This window comes from Macrobrachium nipponense, chromosome 40, assembly GCF_015104395.2.
Source record: "Macrobrachium nipponense isolate FS-2020 chromosome 40, ASM1510439v2, whole genome shotgun sequence".
NCBI classification, from domain to species: Eukaryota; Metazoa; Arthropoda; class Malacostraca; order Decapoda; family Palaemonidae; genus Macrobrachium; species Macrobrachium nipponense.
This window is the reverse complement of record NC_061101.1, coordinates 16,083,716-16,090,442: the sequence shown is the minus strand read 5'-3', so window position 1 is coordinate 16,090,442 and position 6,727 is coordinate 16,083,716.

Genomic DNA, 6,727 nt, shown 5'->3' with positions numbered 1-6,727 from the left:
GCAGGGGGATAATGATGTTGGATCATCCATATCATCATCTTTCCAATTAAATAATAAATTTAATCATCTAGAAGACTTATGTTTAACACAGAATTTTCCTACGAACCACACGACCACATCCAAAAAGTCAGTGCAGGATCCCGTAGATTTTCATAAAATTCATGCTATCATTAGTACTGGTGAATTATGCCCCAAATTGCACGCAGTTAATCTAGAATATCAACCTTTTACATTGTTTTTCTATTCTGGTAGTCCACATAGCATAATGGACTTAAAGACTCATCACTTGCTGTTTTCAAACTTCCCTATTGAGAAGTCCGGAGTCCAACTATCGGGCATCGGTAATAATGAACTAAGTGTTTTTATGTGTAACTCAGGTTCAGTACAAGGTGGGTAAGCGCACACTTACCGTTATCTTTATAGTTGTACAACACATTGATATGTACCCAGTTGAAATTGTAGGATATCCATCTATGCGCATTCAAAACATTGTTCTAGCTTCTGCAAAGAATGGCGTGTTTATCAAAGGAAAATTCTACAAATCTTCCAACACATTAAAATCCATTTTGGACAGACAGACAATAAAACAGTAACGTACATCGAAGAACCAATTACCTGTCTCATGACCCAGGATATTATTCAAGCTACCCAACATAATTCTCGTAAACCCATACTGGCAACTTGCATGCAATCTCTCGGGCCAAATGCACCCTCGTATCTTTCAGTGCGTATTAATAAAACTTTGCCAGGATCTGAAATCCTAATCCTTCCAGACACTCTGAAAATGATCGAACTTTCTGTAACACAAGCATTGTACACTGTTGGCTCTCATCATCAGGTCAACATTGAAGTCTGTAACCACTTGAATACCAATCTAGTAATCAAACAAAATCAGCATATCTTAGATATCGAAGTGTATAAATACAGCATTCTTACTGTCGTTGAAATTAACCACACTCAGCACATTGTCGACTAGTCTCTCTTACAATTAATCAAAAGTAAAATCGATGAAGATATTCAAGATGTGGGGGATCAAGCAGAATTTTTTTTAACTTTTGTCTAAATATCACGATGTCTTTTCCACTAGCGAGGATCTCTAGGAAAAATAGATGTCATTGAACACCATATACGGTTAAACGACAAGAATAAAGTTATTTACGTACCCTCGTACCGTCTCCCTATGAAATTTCAGAATGAAATCAATGAAGAAGTAGACAAAATATTAGAAGAAGGGGTTACTAGGAAGTCGAACAGTCCTTATAACTTTCCTTTAATTGTTGTGCCCAAAAAACATCGGAATTGGCGAATTTGCATAGATTTCCATCGCGTAAACGAGGAAACGATTCCTGATCGTTTTCCAGTGCCTTGTACCAACGATATTTTATACCTGTTAGGACAGAACAACTACTTTACGTCGCTGGACTTACTCAAAGGCTTTCACCAGATACCCTTAGATAAGGAGAGTACACCGTATACAGGCTTCAGCACATCCAGGGGACACTATGAATTTTTGCGTATGCCTTTCGGCTTATGTTGCGCCCAGATCACATTTACCAGAATGATTGATATAGTGTTGGTGACTTGCTGGGTGAAATTCTTCATGCCTATATGAACGATCTTGTAATCATTTTTCATACCTTAGCAGATCACCTGCATAAACTTGAACTAGTTCTACAGAGATTAGGATAACATAATTTAAGAGTAAAAATCTCAAATTGCGAGTTTTTCAAGTCTGAACTAGTCTATTTAGGCTTCACGGTATCTCGTCAAGGTCTTATGGTAGTTCACGATAAGGTGTTGGCTATCCGTAACTTTCTGGTACCTACTAACGTTAAGGGCATACAACAATTTCTCGGGTATACCTGTTATTATCATCATTTTGTGTGCACCTATTCACTAATAGCAGCTCCTTTAACTGATCTTACGAATAGGGTTGCAGATTTTATATGGTCTGAAACGCACCAACAGGCTTTCGATACCCTGAAAGAGAAATTGTGCAGTTCACCTCTTAAAATTTCCTGATTTCAGTAAGGAATTTTTAATCGCAACTGACGCCTCAGATCAGGGGGTAGGAGGGGTCTACTTCAGCAATATGATAAACAGCTTTTTCCGATAGCTTTTTGTTCACGTAAACTGAAGCACTATGAAAGTAAATATGCAGTAATAGACAAGGAAGGGCTAGCTATCGTTAACTCATTAGTACATTTCAAATTCATAATCTATGGCTATCCTGTAAAGGTCCTTACTGACCATAAGCTCCTCACTGACTTCTTCAAAGGCTTTAGTCACAGTCCCAAAAGAACTCTATGGCATATGATCATTCAGGACTTTGGCACGAAGGGAGGATACTTACCTGGGAATACAAATATCATTGCTGACTCATTATCCCGCAACTCCGTGCCAACATGCTCAGAACCATGAGCTGAATTAGAAGACATCAAAACATCCGTATCAACTGTTAAAATAGTATCCGAACAAGAAAATCCTATAATCCAAACGATCACGAACGTTGAAGACATGGGTGGGAGCTCTGAACTGATACATCTGAATAAAAGAAAGATCCTCAGTTAAGTAAAATGGTAGATGCTTTGAACGGAAATACTAAAGAGAAAGAATATTTAAAATATTCACAGAAGATTTAAATAATCAAAGATAATATTCTGTGTAGATCCATGATGAGGAAAACCCGAAGTACACCACAAGTGACTAACGACCAGGTAATAGTATTAATCTCTCTTATACCGACTGTCCTAAATTGGTTGCATTGCAACCCCTTACGTGGTCACCCTGGGTTCTCTATCATGTCACAGAAAGCCAAATCACTATTCTACTGGTCTACGATGCTTATAGATATAAAAAAACACATAGCAAATTGTTACACTTGCCAAAACAAAGGGCGCACTAAGACACCTGTCAGCCTTGGGGCCTACCCCATGCCAAGCGAACACTTAGATTCATTTATTAACAGGGTTTTACGAGTCTGACAGTGGGAATAAGCACTTTTTAGTGTTAATCGATGCCTTGACCAGATACACAGAATTAATACCCTTGAAAAATAAAACAGCGATTGAATACGCCAGAATTTTTATGAATATTACACTTGTAAACACGGAATTCCACACTGATAATCTCCGACTCTGGTGGAGAATTCACTAATCATAATGCAGGTGATCGGATCTATATATAACAAATATATGTACGCAAGGGTCTGAACTATAAACTACGCCTAAAATTCGAAGGACCATTTATCATCCTCGAACTGCTAACAGCAAATAGGCTGAAAGTTCAGAACGTAGCACTGCCTACTGACAGTAGGACCGTTCCCTTCTAGCCCATGGTTAAGTGCTAGTTTTAGCGGTAGTGTGAAAAAAAAGGATTATTTATACCTATCTATATATATATATATATATATATATATATATATATATATATATATATATATATATATATATATATATATATATATATATATATATATGTCTTTTGATTTGCAAAATAAGACGGCCAAAACAGAATGCTTAGCACACAACCTTATTATGTGGACCGTTCCACACAGCAGTGTAGAAAGGCGTAACCCTTTTATATTTGCCACACTTAATCTGTTGGGCTCCGTAGCAAGCTTAGGTCTTGGAATTTCTAATCATCTTAAAATTAATGATCAGAATAAGAGAATTGAATTTTTACAACACGAACATGAAGTAATTTTCTCTGAACGTCGTAGACAGTTAGAATCAATAAATGAGCTTATGACGTTAGTGAACGAACATTCTAGTAACATAAATCATTTCAAGGACATGCAATCTTTGCTTGCAACTTTAGTATATTACAATACGAAGATGGATCATGTACATACTAAGATTTCTCATTTTATTGAAAAATCCAAAGATTATGATGAAGCAATAACCCTCGCAACTAAAGGAGTCTTGTCACCGCACTTGTTACCTATAAAAGACTTAATATTAACCTTAGAGAATGCGCGTGACAAACTTGGTTACACTCCTTTGTTAGAAGCACATAAGATTGAGTTCCATTATAGCCTAATCTCAGTCAGCGTGGAACATTATAGAATCATGATTAATATCCCCTTTGATCCTACTGATGCATGGGAATCCTATAAAGTAGCTCCATTTCCCACTTACATGTCAAGTAGTTCATTACCAGTAATATTGAATGTTTCTGGCTACGTATTAATTTCCCCTAACAAGGAAACTTTTTCGGTCGTCAGAGACCTAGAATCGTTCGCTAATTGCTACACAGCCATGGATAAAAACGTTGGCATGGCTGACTCCATTGAATTCCGGAATGTGTCCGAGGGTTTATGTGAGTTAGACCTAGCTTTTAATGGGACTTTGTCCCATACTCGAGAACAATGCTTGGATCACCTATACCCTTATAACAAGTATAAGTTTGCTTACAGGCTGAACAACGGAACGTGGCTGAGATTCTCCCTACAACCATTTTGGGTCGACTGTCCGGATGGATCAGCTACAGATTCTCATCTGTACATCGCCGCCGACGGCTGCAGTGCAGCAACAGCCAACTACACCGTCCATGGGATAAGCACAATCATTCGGGAGAGGGCCTACTTTGCGAATTTTTCAATGGGTACCACCCACATCGCGGCCCTCCCACTTCCCTACAGAAAGAAAGTAGCCAAGCAGCTGACACGTTTAGCTACTATGGATCCGGTCTACCCCGCTTACGCTGCTACTGAGGATCTTCGTTACTATGCGCTACTGGCTACGGTTTTGGCCACGGTGGCAGTTACCATTGCCGTGAACGTATTCATTTGGCAGAGGATGAGTAGAACAAGAATTGCTCTCCAACAAATCTAGAGAGACAGTCCAGACAATCTGCCCTTTGCCCTAAAGGCATTTGACTTTCGCGTGATTTAAACCCGGCCAATTCATTGATGCGAGGTGATTTGTTTGGAATTGTGAAGTTTGTGAAATATTGATCAGTTTATTGGTTAGTTTGTGAAGTAGAGGACCTCATTAACAATTCATTCCATGTGTCAAATTATCAGTATATTAATCTATCAGTGCACACCAACCTGAAGCATAAATAATTAATCTAACAGCGCGCACCTATCAGAAGCATATACATCTTAAACAATGAATCAATATATCTGTGCGTTTGCACGCACCAGGAATATATATATATGTGTACACAAATCTTTAATCACATTTATTTTAATCAATACATATATAGGCCTTATATGTTAAACCTTATATCTTACATGTTAAACCATATATCTTATATCTTACATTTTATCTCTCACAAGGTACCATTCATTTTTATCCTTATAACATTATACCAACATATATATCCCTATAACCTAATATCAATACATATAATCTTTGTGTGTCATGTAACTACCAGAAATGTATTAGTATTTGGTAGGGTATTTATCTTAATAACTTGCATCTCATAAGTATATCAATATACCATATATATGTCTATATATATATTTATATATGTATATATATATATATATTTATATATATATATTATATATATATATATATATACTATATATATATGTATATATACATATATATATGTATATATATATATATATATGTGTGTGTGTGTGTGTGTGTGTGTGTGTGATATATATATATATATATATATATATATATATATATATATATATATATATATATATATATATACATATATATATATATAACCTTTGGGATTTAAATCTACTCGAGTAGACTGTGATATTTACTTATATATCCATACAATTTTTTTTAGAATATATAATATATCATTAATACTTACGTTATAACCCTGTTGTTCATTGTATTAGTCAATTAATAACCATTTCAATACCATAACTTTGTATTATCTGTATCTGAAATAGCACTCACACACATCCTGTGGTAAGGCATTTTTCCTACCTGACTGTTCTTATACTTTTAATTTTGTTATCGAGACAGAGCGATATGTAATAAATATTCATATTATGTGATAAAAGTAACGTAGGACATTCCTTAGAAGAAATGTATATCACTTAATCAGGTGAGGGGTCAACCCGGAAAGTATGCCAAAAATCACAGTCACAGGATGCGTCTAAAGATTATGTAAGTATAAATAGAAAAACCAAACGTCAACCGTCTTGCATGGGAACCTACTTCGGCTCTCATGAGAAATTTAAGCTGATGATGTGTCTTTACCTAAAAAGAGGTGTTCGTTCGTACATACGTATCTTTGCTAGGTTTGCTACCTATCGCTTTGTAAATGAATCTGTAAGAAATCACCTCCTCTTCTCCTATCCTCTGATATAGACATCCAAATCGTCTCTGCAAAACCTATCTCACGATGTAACGCTTAGAAGAATATATGTATTTTTGCTACCTATGTGTTTCCACGACATACCCTCAATCAACTTGAGTAACATGAAGCAAGAGATCAGAAAATACCTTCCTGCCTGTATCGAGAGAGAGACAGAATATAGAGAGGGAGAGAGAGGGCTCTGTGACCCTCTCCTAACCAAACGCTATTCGCTTCAGCGAATCAAAAGTATCCACCTAGGCCTGTGTATATCAGGTTCTACTTATGTATTATATATATATATATAATATATATAGTTTATAATATATATATATATATATTATATATATTATATATATATATATATCATATATAATATATATATATATATATATATATATATATATATAATTCTGTATTATCTATATCTATATATATATGTAAGGCC